Source organism: Thalassophryne amazonica, chromosome 15 (genome assembly GCF_902500255.1).
Source record: "Thalassophryne amazonica chromosome 15, fThaAma1.1, whole genome shotgun sequence".
Classification (NCBI taxonomy): Eukaryota; Metazoa; Chordata; class Actinopteri; order Batrachoidiformes; family Batrachoididae; genus Thalassophryne; species Thalassophryne amazonica.
Window position 1 is genome coordinate 30074907 of NC_047117.1, and position 16386 is coordinate 30091292.

Sequence of the window (16386 nt, forward strand, 5' to 3'; positions counted from 1 at the left end):
TGGGGATGTTTTTCAGCCGCAGGAACTGGGAGACAATCAGGACTGAGGGAAAGATGAATGCAGCAATGTACAGAGACATCCTGGATGAAAACCTGCTCCAGAGCACTCTTGACCTCAGACTGGGGCAAAGGTTCATCTTTCAGCAGGACAATGACCCAAAGCACACAGTCAAGATATCAAAGGAGTTGCTTCACGACAACTCTGTGAATGTCCTTGACTGGCCCAGTCAGAGCCCAGACCTGAATCTGATTGAACATCTCTGGCACCGACGTTCCCCATCCAACCTGATGGAGCTTCAGAGGTGCTGCAAAGAGGAATGGACAAAACCTGAGGCTGTAATTGCTGCTAAAGGTGCATCAACAACGTATTGAGCAAAGGTTGTGTATATGTACACAGAGAATGGAGAGGGGTGACCTTCAACTGGGTATCGTTTGGTCTAGAAACAAGAACACTAACTGCTTGGCCACCACACTGCCAGTATTAATATTATTTGATATTAGATATTGTCAGTGAAGAAAATTGTCATTTATGTTACATGTATTTTCCAAAAATCATTCCAATTATTGATTTATAGTCATTTATACGCTCCCTGACAGAACAGGCTATATACATTGTTGTTGTGTAATTAATTTAAAATGCAGGTTCTTATTTAGAAATTAATTCCAGAGGTTTTCAGGTGGTTGAGGTCGTCCATCCAAATGGCCTGAGCTGCTGTTGGAACATCAAGAAATTTGAAGATTATTTGCTGATTTTTCTACACCCCAAATATATGTAAATTTTGCTTCTCACGTTCAGATCACCCGTCCATATAGAGTTGTTTGTTGGTGACCGTGTTGTGTTTGCCTCACTGCCGCTGGCAAAAACACAGCTGAAAGCGGCCCGTTGGTGTGGACGTTTGTGAACAGGGTAATGAATTTTAAACTGCTTTAGTAACAGCTCTCAGACATGTGGTTTTAGCGTGTGAACATGTGTGAGTGGGTGGGCGTGCGTATGTGTGTGCGGTTGGGATTTGCGGTTGTATCTGTATGAATGTTGCGTTATGTGCATAAATGGCAGCGGGGGGCTGGGCGTGAGTGTATGTGCTGAGGATAAAGACCTAGCTAACCAGCCTGGCTTTGTTAACAGGTGACAAGGCTTGTTTTCAATGGGGATTTTGTAATACCAACAGTGAGGAAAAAGCTGGCCTACCAAGGGACTTGTGAAAAGAGAGAAAGAAGACTTTTCTTCTTGCAGTGAAGGAAGAGAGAATAGGTCTTGAAGGCTTCGGGGGACTTAAGGATCTCACTAATCAAACTGCTCCACCGTCTAGCGCACTCATTTTTATTCAAAATGTAGAAATGCTAAATCATTCCAATCGGATTGATCCCAGTGTCAGCGCTTGTGTGGCATTTTCATTCTATTCTTTGCTCAGTGTCTTCAACTTTGACATATCAGTCAAACAAGATCAGGACGGGCACAAAGCCGACTGATCCACAGGCATGCTCATGGTTAAAAAGTGACATTTTAAATGTTGTTTGTAAACTAACAGGTTGCAGAACGGGGATTTGAACCAGTTTATGGGATGAAATTGAAACCAGAGCTTTACATTTTTACCCAAGGTCATCAAATAAGGCTTTTCGTCCATCCGTCCATCCATCTGTCTGTCTGTCTGTGCTCAGTATGAATCCAGTCTTAAAATTCACAGGGACAGGCACAGACCTTGGACAAGTTCAAAGATAGCTAATGGCTAATTTTAACATAATTTAAGAGGTTATAAAGTCCCATTCTGTTCCGATTTTTATGGTATGATCTTGCGGACGTTAGCGTGGTGATGTTACTTCCTGGTGTCGCTAGCTGCTAACTTCATTTTTGGCTAAATGGAGTGGAGTCAAGGTGACGCATGAGCCTCTCGTGACAGTCTAGCAGCGGGTTCTCTCGTGAGACAACAGCCGATACCTTTGTCATATATTATGTAAAAGCTAGCAAGAAAAACACTTCTGAAACTGAAAATACTGCTTCTGAAAACTAATAACACCTCTGAAGTGATTTAGAAGACATTTTGCTGATGTTAGCGTGCATGCTAACTTCAGCTAACTCAAAGCTAACTTCCGCTCTTGTCAAAAGCTCATGTGCACATACACCCATGCCCTCCTGCAGATGCCATTACAATGTAAATATTGTTTGATTGATTGATTGATTGATTGATTGAGGGGCTTTATTGAACCCAGGGAGAACATGCAAGCTCCACACACAAACAACGAAGTTGGAAGTGAACCTGGGACCTTTTCACTGTGTTGCCCCCTGAATTCCTCACTTGTCAGTCATTATTCAATGACTTAATTAAAAACTACATTTGACAACTACTAATATTTTATTACACCCCCCCCCCCCCCCCCAAAAAAAAAACATGGCTTAATTTTTTTTTCTTCTACTCTAAATCTGGTTCTTCATAGGCTCTAAAATACAGCCAAAGGTTTTTCATTTAACACTGAATTATGCTAAATATTCTTTAAAACAAAAAATTTTTGGAATTGTCTGCAATTGTTCCTGCTGGTTAAAGAGGCCGTCATCTTGTGTGTAAACTGGTGACCCACTGAATGTTTGGTGTAGTGACGAAAACTGAATCTATCTTGGAACTGTTATTTTTAAGTGAGTTTGTATGGAAATAAGGTAGACCATCTTACTGGTTTTCGAACACACAATTTAATAAAATGGGTAATGTGCATTTGTAGAAAATTGACTTTGAAAGATTTTGCTAAGGTATATGTAAATTAATGTCCTCAACTGTTTGGTATCTTAGTTGTCCTGACTAACCACACATCTGGTGTGGTGTGAAATATTCCACATTTTTTGATTCAGCTTCTTTCCTTTGTTCCACGTGCAGCTGTGGGTCCAGTGTTATGATGAGTTTATGAATCCCATTTTTGGTCACAGTGTTTATAGACACTGTGTAGGCCTTATTGACTATGAATGGTACATACACAGTTTGATGTTACAAACTCAAAACTGTTATGTTCAAACTGCTTTTTTAGCAATCCTGTGAATCACTAAACTAGTATTTAGTTGTATGACCGCAGTTTTTCATGATTTCTTCACATCTGCGAGGCATTAATTTTGTTGGTTTGGAACCAAGATTTTGCTTGTTTACTAGTGTGCTTGGGGTCAATGTCTTGTTGAAACACCCATTTCAAGGGCATGTCCTCTTCAGCATAAGGCAACATGACCTCTTCAAGTATTTTGACATATCCAAACTGATCCATGATACCTGGTATGCGATATATATACGCCCAGCACCATAGTAGGAGAAACATGCCCATATCATGATGCTTGCACCACCATGCTTCACTGTGAACTGTGGCTTGAATTCAGAGTTTGGGGGTCGTCTCACAAAGTGTCTGCAGCCCTTGGACCCAAAAATAATAATTTTACTCTCATCAGTCCACAAAATATTCCTCCATTTCTCTTTAGGCCAGTTGATGTGTTCTTTGGCAAATTGTAACCTCTTCTGCATGTCTTATTTAACAGGGGGAGTTTGCGGGGGATTCTTGCAAATAAATTAGCTTCACACAGGCATCTTCTAACTGTCACAGCACTGACAGGTAACTCCAGACTGTCTTTGATCATCCTGGAGCTGATCAATGGGTGAGCCTTTGCCATTCTGGTTATTCTTCTATCCATTTTGATGGTTGTTTTCCATTTTCTTCCATGCGTCTCTGGTTTTTTTGTCCATTTTAAAGCATTGGAGATCATTGTAGATGAACAGCCTATCATTTTTTGCACCTGCGTATAAGTTTCCCCCTCTCCAATCAACTTCTTAATCAAACTACGCTGTTCTTCTGAACAATGTCTTGAACGTCCCATTTTCCTCAGGCTTTCAAAGAGAAAAGCATGTTCAACAGGTGCTGCCTTCATCCTTAAATAGGGGACACCTGATTCACACCTGTTTGTTCCACAAAATTGACAAACTCACTGACTGAATGCCACACTACTATTATTGTGAACACCCCCCTTTTCTACTTTTTTTTACTAATAGCCCAATTTCATAGCCTTAAGAGTGTGCATACCATGAATGCTTGGTCTTGTTGGATTTGTGAGAATCTACTGAATCTATTGGTACCTTGTTTCCCATGTAACAATAAGAAATATACTCAAAACCTGGATTTATCTTTTTAGTCACATAGCACTACTATTATTCTGAACACTACTGTATATTAACTGCATTGAGTTCATAATCAATTGTAGTAGCATTGAACTGGTTTTGCATTGTTGCACATTGTTATTTATTTATTTGGAAATTGCCCTCTTCCCCCCATGTCTCTCCTTCCGTGGATTATAGCCATCAATTAATAGTATTGAACTGGTGTCTGCATTGCTGCACAGTGTCACCGTTTTTATATTTATTTATTTGGTCTGTTCTTATCCTTTAATACATTTTATCAATATCTTGTTTGTGAGAATCTACAGAATCTACTGGTACCTTGTTTCCCATGTAATAATAAGAATATACTCAAAACCTGGATTAATCTTTTTAGTCACATAGCACTACTATTATTCTGAACACTACTGTATGCCAGGCCTGAATGTGGCGCTGTGTATTATGCAAGTGTGCACATGTGTTTTCTGTCATTCACTGGACTTTCTACAGCTGCAAAACAACATAGAGAGAGAAAAGTTACCAGCTAAAAACAAGCAAAATATTAAAGGATTCATTTTCCACACTTCAGTTTGTTCCCGTGTGGACGGGGCCTTAGAGATGAGCGAGCTGTCATCTTTACTTCAAGGGCTTAGAATCCAAACTTCAAAGTTCTGGATACGGTGCATCCGGAAAGTATTCACAGCTTTTCACACTTTTTCGCATTTTGTTATAGCCTTTTCAAAATGAAGTAAATTATTTTTCCTTAAAATTCACACAATACCCCATAATAACAATGTAAAAAAGGTTTTTGAGGTTTTTGCAAATTTATTTAAAGAATAAAATCAGCCCTGAGATGTTTCTACAGCTGAATTGGAGTCCACCTGGGGTAAATTCAGTTGCGTGCACATGATTTGGAAAGGCACACACCCATTTACATATATGGTCCCACAGTTGACAGAGTTAATAAGAGGGAATATTTTGAAGAGTTGATGAATAAAGAAAATGAGTGAGAGAAAAGGCTGGATGATGTGGTGAGAGTAAATCAGGAAGTAAAAGAGATTAGCAAGGAAGAAGTGAGGGCTGCTATGAAGAGGATGAAGAGTGGAAAGGCAATTGGTCCAGATGACATTCCAGTGGAGGCATGGAAATGTCTAGGAGAGATGGCAGTAGAGTTTCTAACCAGACTGTTTAATAAAATCTTGGAAAGTGAGAGGATGCCTGAGGAGTGGAGACGAAGTGTGCTGGTTCCTATTTTCAAGAACAAGGGTGATGTGCAGAGCTGCAGTAACTACAGAGGCATAAAGCTGATCAGCCACAGCATGAAATAATGGGAAAGAGTAGTAGAAGTTAGGCTTAGAAAAAAGGTGAAGATCTGTGAGCAGCAATATGGTTTCATACCGAGAAAGAGCACTACAGATGCAATGTTTTCTCTGAGAATACTGTTGGAAAAGTACAGAGAAGGACAGAAAGAGTTACATTGTGTGTTTGTGGACTTAGAAAAAGCTTATGATAGGGTGCCAAGAGAAGAGTTGTGGCATTGTATGAGAAAGTCTGGAGTGGCAGAGAAGTATGTTAGGGTAGTGCAGGACATGTACAAGAATAGTGTGACAGCGGTGAGATGTGCAGTCGGAATGACAGACTCATTCAAGGTGGAGGTGGGATTACACCAAGGATCAGCTCTGAGTCCTTTCTTGTTTGCAGTGGTGATGGACAGGTTGACAGATGAGATCAGACAGCAGTCCCCATGGACTATGATGTTTGCAGATGACATTGTGATCTGTAGTGAGAGTAGAGAGCAAGTTGAGTCTAGTCTGGAGAAGTGGAGATATGCTTTGGAGAGAAGGGGAATGAAAGTCAGTAGAAGCAAGACTGAGTACATGTGTGTGAACGAGAGGGAGCCCAGTGGAATAGTGCAGTTACAAGAAGTAGAAGTGGTGAAAGTAGATGAGTTTAAATATTTGGGGTCAACTGTTCAAAGTAATGGAGAGTGTGGTAGAGGTGAAGAAGAGAGTGCAGGCAGGGTGGAGTGGGTGGAGAAAGGTGGCAGGAGTGATTTGTGACCGAAGAATATCAGCAAGAGTGAAGGGGAAAGTTTACAAAACAGTAGTGAGACCAGCTATGTTGTATGGTACTAACAAAAAGACAGGAGGCAGAGCTGGAGGTGGCAGAGCTGAAGATGTTGAGATTCTCTTTGGGAGTGACAAGAATGGACAAGATTAGGAATGAACATATCAGAGGGACAGCTCAGGTGGGACAGTTTGGAGACAAAGTCAGAGAGGTGAGATTGAGATGGTTTGGACATGTGCAGAGGAGGGACCCAGGGTATATAGGGAGAAGGATGCTGAGGATGGAGCCACCAGGCAGGAGGAGAAGAGGTTCATGGATGTGCTGAGAGAGGACATGCAGGTGGTTGGTGTGACAGAGGAAGATACAGAGGACAGGGTGAGATGGAAACGATTGATCTGCTGTGGCGACCCCTAACGGGAACAGCCGAAAGACAAAGAAGACGGAAATAAGGCTGTAACATAAAATGTCGAAAAATTGAAGAGCAGTGAATACTGTCTCGATGCAAGTGTATGTGGCGTTATTCTAAAGTCTGTCATAAATGACAACCAGAAAGAAACCAGCTATCTGTAGCTCATACAAATTACGCATTGTTAAAACATTTAAACTTGCCACATAATCACGATTCAGGCTACAAATATAAGGTTATTTTAAAACTGCAAACCTACAGAGTTCTGTTATAAGACTGGATGTAACTCTATTATTAACACTAGTAAGCAAATGAGATGAGTGGAAACTGGGGCAAAGTGCAGAACAGAAGCTGCCAAACAGGCCACTGATTAAATTGTCATTGGACACATCAGAGGTCAGATGGAGTAAATGGGTGAAAGTGGCAGAGTGAAATGCTCTAATTTTTACATTCAAATCTTAGCAATAAGCAACAACAGCCTTCACAAAATAATTTCTTTTGTAAAATGGAACAACACCACATCTAGTGTAAACCTTACAAAGATATCATCTCGTTTGTAGGTGTTTACACCTTTTTTAGGCTCAAAAATGTTCTGAAAAGATTACTTACAGTGACTGAATGATCAAGAATTTCAAAATTTGAAATAAAAACTTGCTGTACTCACAAAGACTGTGTATATGATGAGCAGTGGAGAATTCAAAGGTGGACGTTCAGTATCCGTAAGATCTTTAGCTGCAGCAGTTGCTGTTAGAAGGCACTTAGAATGACCTCGAATAGACCTCTGGAGGTTCTCACAACTATGAATAGCGGAAGCCACGCCTCCCCCAAACAGAAACAGACACCGCTAACCACTGACTGGAGACAGTTCCCTTATATCCACGTGAGCAGTGAATTCTGGGTAATCACTGACAAAGACATGTTCACAAGGAAGTGTAATCTTGTGGCAAGAATGAACAGTCTATACGTACAAAGCTTATCATGACACATCTGAGGATGATGTTTACAATTCTGGTGTGGCTGAGTGGCCAAACTCCTGAAACAAGTCAAGCGTTATAAGTGTAATTAAAAGAGTCTTGCGTGTAAAACATGACACAACAAAAGCAGAGGTCAAAAACTAGGGTTTTAGGCCTGTCTCACAGCAGACAACCCAACACCAAATAAAACCAATCTGAGAGGAAATCTTGTCAGGACGTAACTTTCAATACATGTTGATAGAATACAAGGGGTCTAGTGCACCCCCAGCCAAAGTGTCATTGCTAAATTCCACTCAGAGTTGTCTTTTTCACCTGCCTCAAAATAACAATACCAATTGGGCCAAGTTGGTTTAAAAATGAGGTGTGGTCAGACTCAAGAGTTGGCTCATTCATAAAATCTACCACCATAAATCATTTGCACTTTGGCCCCGTCTGCATGGAACTGGCTTTAGGAGTATCTGCATAGGTTCTGTATTGCATTGGCAGTTCGTCCACACACAAACAGCATGTTTGGTGGGGGAAAATTATACTTTTTGGAAATTAGATCCAAAGTGGATAAATCTGAAAATGTTGCTTTGGCATTTTCATTTGGATGAGCAATATACAGATTTTCCGAAACAATGTCACAGCTCCACTGCTGTAACGTCAGCTGCTCACAATGAATGACATGTTGTTGTTGTTAATGTAATTTAACATATACTTTTTGGCACAAGCAGAAAGCTGAAGAGATGAAGAATGGCTCTGGTGAATGCTGGCATGAACAATAGAGTGTAGTGACACTGATAAAGTCAGTGTAGAAAGGACTTTCAGTTTTTAAAATAAAGTTATTTTTTCTTCTTGTTTGTCGGACAACAAGAAGAATCTCTTCGGCGATTCAACTTTTAAATGCTCCGTAGGTCTGCCATGTTTTTATTTATTTATTCTTGCTATTCATTTTAACTCCTTAAGTCTGTTTTTATCAGCTTTATTGTTGTTATGTTATTGTGTTTTTTTTTTGTTTTGTTTTTTAAACGGACTACTCAAATGAAATTGCCCCTTGTGGGATTAATAAAGTTGTTGATTGATTGACAAAGGGCTGGCATCTTCTGGTTCAGGCTGAAAAATACACCCAGAGCAGAAAGACTCGGAGGGACTTCTTTAAAAACACTGCATTTACTCCAAAGAAGTTGGAGGTGGTTATGTTTTCACCCCTGTTTGTCTGTCTGTGATTTTTCATATATCATTATGAAATTTTTACTGAAAACTCATATGAATTTTCAGTAAAACTGAATCAGTTCTTGCCTGATAAGACAAGTTCTGCCTATCAGGATGGTATCCTTTATCAAATGACAAAATTTGACCTGGATCTGATCTGGATTCCGGATTTTGTGAACATTTGAATTTAATATTGAAAAGCCCATTTGGTGTACATTTTGCATTATATCTCAATCAAAAGTGCCTCAATCACTCATTCTGTTATGGATTTATCTACACCACCAAAACTGGATGGAGGTTTCAATTTTATGCCCAATTGTTTATCTTCCAGTTATCAGTCAGAAACCAGGTGCCAAAAAGTAATGACAAATTGTACACAGCAAAGATAACCAGTGTTGTGTGAAAATTATCTGAAAAATAATTCAGAAACCAAAAAAGTTGAAGAAAAAAAAAAACCCTGACAACACCACAAAAAAAACAGGAAGAACAAAGGAATAAACAAAACACACAACAGATGAACAACAGTAGGGGACTATGAACATGGGGTACTTACAAAGTGACAACAGGCGAGACCAACATTCACACTAAAAGCAACGTTAACGGCATTAACACAACTGGCAAGGGAAATGGGGAAAAAGGTGTGGCTTAAAAGCAAACCAACTTATGAATAACAGGTACAAGAAATCAGGAGGACAGGAACCACAGAGACATGTGATGAACTAACGGAGCGCAAGGTGGCTAAAAACTAAACAGGCATTTACCATAGAGTGCCATAGTGTTTGTATTTCTTCGTAACTGATGTAAATAAAGTCCAAGACATATTCAGTGGCAGCTTTACCATCAGAGAGCCTCATCCACAACTAACACAAAAGACTCCAAGTTGACATTGATGTTAAAGGGGGCAATATACTGCATTAACAGGGGTATGTAAACTTTTGATCAGGGTAATTTGGGTAGTTTGTGTTGTCATTATTATTTAAAAAGAGTAAACAGTTGTTTGACAATAAATGGCTTTACACAACCATCCATGAGTGAAAAGTCTTTTGTTTTATCATTCATATTATCTGAAAAATAGCCAGAAAACCCAACAATTCTGCCATGGTATGTAAACTTTTTAGCACAACTATACTTATTTGTAGTTATCAGGTTGGTAAATTAACAACTCCCACATTGTAACTGTTCAGTCAGGTGTGAAAATCCCATCAGTCAGTAAAGGACTGTTGTATGATTAACTAACCTCATGTATGATAGTCACATGTTAACTCTTCAATTACTCAGAAACTGCTTCGAAAAAAATATTACTTCATTCTATTTTATAATCTTAAACATTTATATTAGATTTAAAAAATTAAACTGTTAGTTGCAGCTCTCGTCTGAGTGTGTTCTGTCAGAAAGCCAAAAGCAGGCACATGTCATGGTGTCATGACTGACTGAGGATTGCTGGAGGTCAAGGATAGTCCAAAACCCCTTCTCACACCCCCACTTTCCATACTTGGCATGGGAGGATGGTGAACCAATGACAGAGCCAGCTCGCCAGTCACCCCACACACCAGCAAAAAAAAAAACGACATTAGAAGAAAGGGCAGGAAAGTCAGTCAGTTCATTTGACACATAATCCAATATCAGGAATATGACTGAGCAGAGAAGAGCTGCAAAGATTAACAGATTATTAAATTAACTGGCACAAATTTTGACAACGAGTCATTAATAACCAAGTTCTCTGATTTTTGTTTCTTAAACATAGGGAGGAGTATTGATAAGATTTTATCGACAGATACCATTGTCAATTCCGGTTATTGATCCGATTCCTTATCGATACCTCTTGTGAATTTTCTGTGTACTAAAAGTAGGCTTTACAGGTTTTCTATGTCAACATTTTATTGAGTCTTAAAGTAAATAAATATGAAATTAGTCACTGGATACTTAAACTCTGGCCATAAATAAACTCTACATGGTGGATCCTTGATCTTTGAACATAAATAGAAATAAACTAAATCTGTAGTATTTGTCAAAAGCATTTCCTTTCAGACATTATTGGCATGAATGTCTTTCCATATGTCTGAGCTGAGCTCTTGCAGCTGGCTGTGCTGCACGTCAGGATGTAATTCATAAAGAATGCAGGACGTCTCATTTTGGGAGAGTAAAAAACATTTTGGTTGATTGTAGTTTATTGTCTGTATTATAGTGTTTGGAAAGAGGTGTCATTTTATTTAAAGCAGCAATTCGTTTTGAAGTTATTAATTCTGAGCAGTCTCTGTCTCAGCAGAGAGCTGCGCAGCATTTGGAGCTGTGCCAATGGAACGGAGGACAATTCTCATTTCTTGACTGCAACAAGACAAGAGTCCCAGTTGGTCACTTTAATCCACACAAATGTGACTCACGATTGACATATTTTAATGGCTTTGAGAGGGATTAAGAAGCGGATTTGCCACTTCTGAAGAGTTATTATTACTATGATTGTTGTTGCTATTATTATTATTATTAATACATAAATAAAAATAAATTAAAAAAAACATTACAATTTAATACATTTGACTCTTTTACAACAAACACTGAGCCATTAATTACTATACAGAAAACAAATGCACACAAACGTGCTAAGATGTGAACAGCTAATGCTAACTTTAACATTGAAAATGCCATAGACATGCTAACATGTGAGCATGGGTCCTGTTTTTAAATACATCTATCAACTTTTTCAGAAGACCATAACAGGTCGGTTTAACATAAAAAAGGTCATTACAATGATGCAGACTGACCACTCAAATAGCTCAGAAATATTAAATTTCCTCTTTCTGGAATGAAAAACAAAACAAACAAAAACCATATTTAAAAACCAAAGATGTGACACCAAGCAGTATTGCTGTACCAGACTAGAAATACAGATTACAGTCACGGTGACTTTTTTTGCAGCAGTATGCAGAGACACAATCATGAGCATTTTTATGTTGTCTTTCTAACTGGGATGCTAAAAAATGAGAGACGTGTCCTTTAAGCAAAAAGGTTACTGATGTCGGTGGATCTAATCATTTCTTAACGATTCTCAAAAAGAACCGGTTCTCGATGCCCATCCCTAGTCATTTGACATCCAGCAGTGGGACACGGCAGGTCTTCAGCGTGGACCACAGCGCTCGCTCTGCCATGCCCCTCCCCTTGCTTGCCTTCCACTTGGACCTCGGGTGGTATGTAAGGCACTGGAGGTGCATTCTGCATATTCCTGCTGCATTTTGCTGGCAATGTGGGGTTTCGTGCTGTGTTCTTTTATTCTTTGTCCCTTTAATTTTATTTTATTTTCATTTCTACGCGTTTCATGCTGTGTTATGTCTCCATTCGACCTACACTCTGGGAAGTCGGCCCGGATTCGGGAGCTGCTGTGCTCTGAATGTGCGTGAATCATCGGAGGCGGCTTCGACACACATTCTGGGTATTCGTACACAACTGTACGAATGTCTGTCCCTCAGGAATGCGACTCAAATTTTGGCTGTTTTTCCCCACTTGGGCTCATTCGTGCCAAGTGTGACACGGCCCTAAACATTCAATACTTTGTTTTCATTCAAGCACATGTGCAAGTAGTTACTTATTTTCAGTCATTTTCTCTAAGTCTTTTAAAAAATGGTCCAATCCAAATTGTGATGCTTGTGACCTGCAACACCACTGCAAAGCCAAGCAACAAGTCATACTGAGTGAAATGGGTCAGAGCAATGATCCTAAGCCAGAAATATACCATAGGATGATGAACTCTTAAAGTCCTTACACATACTCCGTTTGATCCTTTTTAACAAATGTTTGCACAAATCACAGAAGCAGCATTTGCTGTGCTGCCCCATTAATCAGGGCAATGAGCTACATGGCAATTGGCAATAGCGCATTGACACAGCAGTTCTACAAATAGTACTACACACCACAGGGGAGGTAATCTAAATACAAAGTCAATGTCATTACCCATAAAATATTTATGGAAGCTTTATTAAGATTATATGTACAATAGACACAAGGCTGCTGTATGGCAAAAGATGCACTCCATCTTATTCTTCAGTGCACAAGATGAGAAAAGCAGTGGGCAAAATGTGAAATAGTTCCATGAAAATTAAATATATTTCTGTGAGCAAACAACACCAAACTATATTAACTCTTTGACGCCATCTGTCAAGGATGAGCGCTGAATGTAGCACACCAGCTGACGAGCACCAACAAGCCCCTAGGAATGGGATCATGGGATAAGTGGTGATTATTACAGTAATGTTACTAAGACATGTCCTGTTATATTCACTGTGGTTTTGTGACAAAGCCTTAGTTTACAGCGGACAACCACACTCAAGACTGCATATCCTTACCCCTGATGAAATCAAACACTCTCTGTCATATGCTCACACAGTGGGGAAATGTATGAGGGAGGGGTGGAGGGTGAGTTTTGGAAAATGGAGCAAAGGTCACACACATTCTTCAATGGCTACCAACACAGCATCAGCTGAGTTGACCTCTACTATTACTAGCATAATCTGACAGGTGCAGTTTTTTATTTTTTGTTAATTGGCAGATAGTGATGTTCAAGCACCATGAAAACATTGATCCCAACAAAGTTGTAAACATATTATTTACAGCATGTGGCCTTTAAAATTACACCTCAGAGTAAATCATGTTAATTGCACATGTAACATTAGGTGACACTGAATTTCATCAAGCTGCATGAAAACACACAGCTTTGAGTTTCAGTTCTGCTAAAAAATAAGAAATTGTAAACCTCGCTCCACTTGCCCCCCCAAAAAAAGAACCGTATGGCTACCTTCACATTGTCTATATTAAGATTTGTGCCATTTTGTTCTGGCAATGTCAGTGTGTGGTGCATGCTGGGATCGCTTGGGGGCAAACAACAACAGCAACTCCAGACATCACTTAAGGTGCCCTGACACTTGCACAACTTTGATCCGCGCACTTGCACGCACATCGCTGTGACGATCCCACCCGTGGTGTTCTAAGCAGGATGCCGTGCTTTGTTCCACTGGCAGCCATGCATTGTGCACTGGACGCTGCGCATATAAAATAATTATTTCGTAGTGGATTAATCATTTTCTCTTCGAGTTAACTGTTGAAAATGGCTGTAATCGTTTTGTGAATTACAGAGGACCACTCCAGCAGCAGCTTTTCACACATGCGCACTGAACAAGGTGGAGAAAGCATTTGGAACCATCTAAAAAGGTAATTATTTGTCATGTTTACATTGTAATGGCCTGGTAAAACAGTTGCATGTTATTTTCTTCTTGCAGCTGTAAAAGTATGTTTGTGATAGATTTAACATCTAGCTATCATTCAGACAAGCTGCGCTCTGATGCAGTGCGCTGACGCAATCACTTGCACTCACGCAGTGTTTTTGAATTGTTTGCGTAATGTTCACGTCAAGTTCATGTTATTAATGCGTGATGGAGATTTTGAACATTTCAAAATTTTCTTTGTGCACAGTTTACAAAGACGAGTTTACTCTCATCCACGGCAGAGTGCGTGCAAGTGTGTGAATCAGTTGTGCAAATGTCAGGAGCCTTTAGTTCACTATGGAACACCTTAAAGAATTCTTAAGAGAAAGCGGTCCCTGTCCAGAATTGCACCAAAAGTGTTTCAGCTCAGCATGCCAAAGGAGTTTGTGAACTGGGCTTGTCCTGTTAACAGTCCATTAAAGAGCACACAGAGGAATGCCAACAGCTACCCAATCCACAGACAGCTGCACCTGGATTAGCTAGTTTACACATTAGCTTCCTGTGCTAGCTCTGTCGTGAAGTTAAGATTCATCAGCAGAAACTGCTTTATTATTCCACATTAGAGCATATTCATTTTAGACCAGGGGTGCCCAAGTTCGGTCCTCGAGATCTACCTTCCTGACACTCTTAGTTATTTTCATTAGTTACTTCATCCAAACCATCAACATGCTTATTAGACCCCATTCCTGCCAGGCTGCTCAAGGAAGTCCTACCATTATTTAATGCTTCAATCTTAAATATGATCAATCTATCTTTGTTAGTTGGTTATGTACCACAGGCCTTTAAGGTGGCAGTAATTAAACCATTACTTAAAAAGCCATCACTTGACCCAGCTATCTTAGCTAATTATAGGCCAATCTCCAACCTTCCTTTTCTCTCAAAGATTCTTGAGAGGGTAGTTGTAAAACAGCTAACTGATCACCTGCAGAGGAATGGTCTATTTGAAGAGTTTCAGTCAGGTTTTAGAATTCATCATAGTACAGAAACAGCATTAGTGAAGGTTACAAATGATCTTCTTATGGCTTCGGACAGTGGACTTATCTCTGTGCTTGTTCTGTTGGACCTCAGTGCTGCTTTTGATACTGTTGACCATAAAATTTTATTACAGAGATTAGAGCATGTCATAGGTATTAAAAGCATTGCGCTGCGGTGGTTTGAATCATATTTGTCTAATAGATTACAGTTTGTTCATGTAAATGGGGAATCTTCTTCACAGACTAAAGTTAATTATGGAGTTCCACAAGGTTCTGTGCTAGGACCAATTTTATTCACTTTATACATGCTTCCCTTGGGCAGTATTATTAGACGGTATTGCTTAAATTTTCATTGTTACGCAGATGATACCCAGCTTTATCTATCCATGAAGCCAGAGGATACACACCAATTAGCTAAACTGCAGGATTGTCTTACAGACATAAAGACATGGATGACCTCTAATTTCCTGCTTTTAAACTCAGATAAAACTGAAGTTATTGTACTTGGCCCCACAAATCTTAGAAGCATGGTGTCTAACCAGATCGTTACTCTGGATGGCATTTCCCTGATCTCTAGTAATACTGTGAGAAATCTTGGAGTTATTTTTGATCAGGATATGTCATTCAAAGTGCATATTAAACAAATATGTAGGACTGCCTTTTTGCATTTACGCAATATCTCTAAAATCAGAAAGGTCTTGTCTCAGAGTGATGCTGAAAAACTAATTCATGCATTTATTTCCTCTAGGCTGGACTATTGTAATTCATTATTATCAGGTTGTCCTAAAAGTTCCCTAAAAAGCCTTCAGTTGGTTCAGAATGCTGCAGCTAGAGTACTGACGGGGACTAGCAGGAGAGAGCATATCTCACCCGTGTTGGCCTCCCTTCATTGGCTTCCTGTTAATGCTAGAATAGAATTTAAAATTCTTCTTCTTACTTATAAGGTTTTGAATAATCAGGTCCCATCTTATCTTAGGGACCTCGTAGTACCATATTACCCCATTAGAGCGCTTCGCTCTCAGACTGCGGGCTTACTTGTAGTTCCTAGGGTTTGTAAGAGTAGAATGGGAGGCAGAGCCTTCAGCTTTCAGGCTCCTCTCCTGTGGAACCAGCTCCCAATTCAGATCAGGGAGACAGACACCCTCTCTACTTTTAAGATTAGGCTTAAAACTTTCCTTTTCGCTAAGGCTTATAGTTAGGGCTGGATCGGGTGACCCTGGACCATCCCTTGGTTATGTTGCTTTAGACGTAGACTGTGGGGGGGTTCCCATGATGCACTGTTTCTTTCTCTTTTTGCTCCGTATGCATCACTCTGCATTTAATCATTAGTGATCGATCTCTGCTCCCCTCCACAGCATGTCTTTTTCCTGGTTCTCTCCTTCAGCCCCAACCAGTCCCAGCAGAAGAC

The 16386-nt window shown here is 39.8% G+C and overlaps 1 protein-coding gene across 2 annotated transcripts in view; it reads right to left on the reverse strand.

The window, feature by feature from the left end:
- acsl1a (acyl-CoA synthetase long chain family member 1a) overlaps positions 1-16386 on the reverse strand; it is a 60441-nt gene that overhangs the window by 36037 nt on the left and 8018 nt on the right. Inside the window, exon 1 of one of the 2 annotated variants that reach the window (XM_034188282.1) lies at positions 7252-7418. The exons of the other annotated variant lie outside the window; for it this stretch is intronic. The gene's annotated coding sequence lies outside the window, so the exon portion shown is untranslated. Of the gene's footprint in view, positions 1-7251; positions 7419-16386 lie in introns of those variants that run through there. 2 annotated transcript variants of the gene reach the window in all.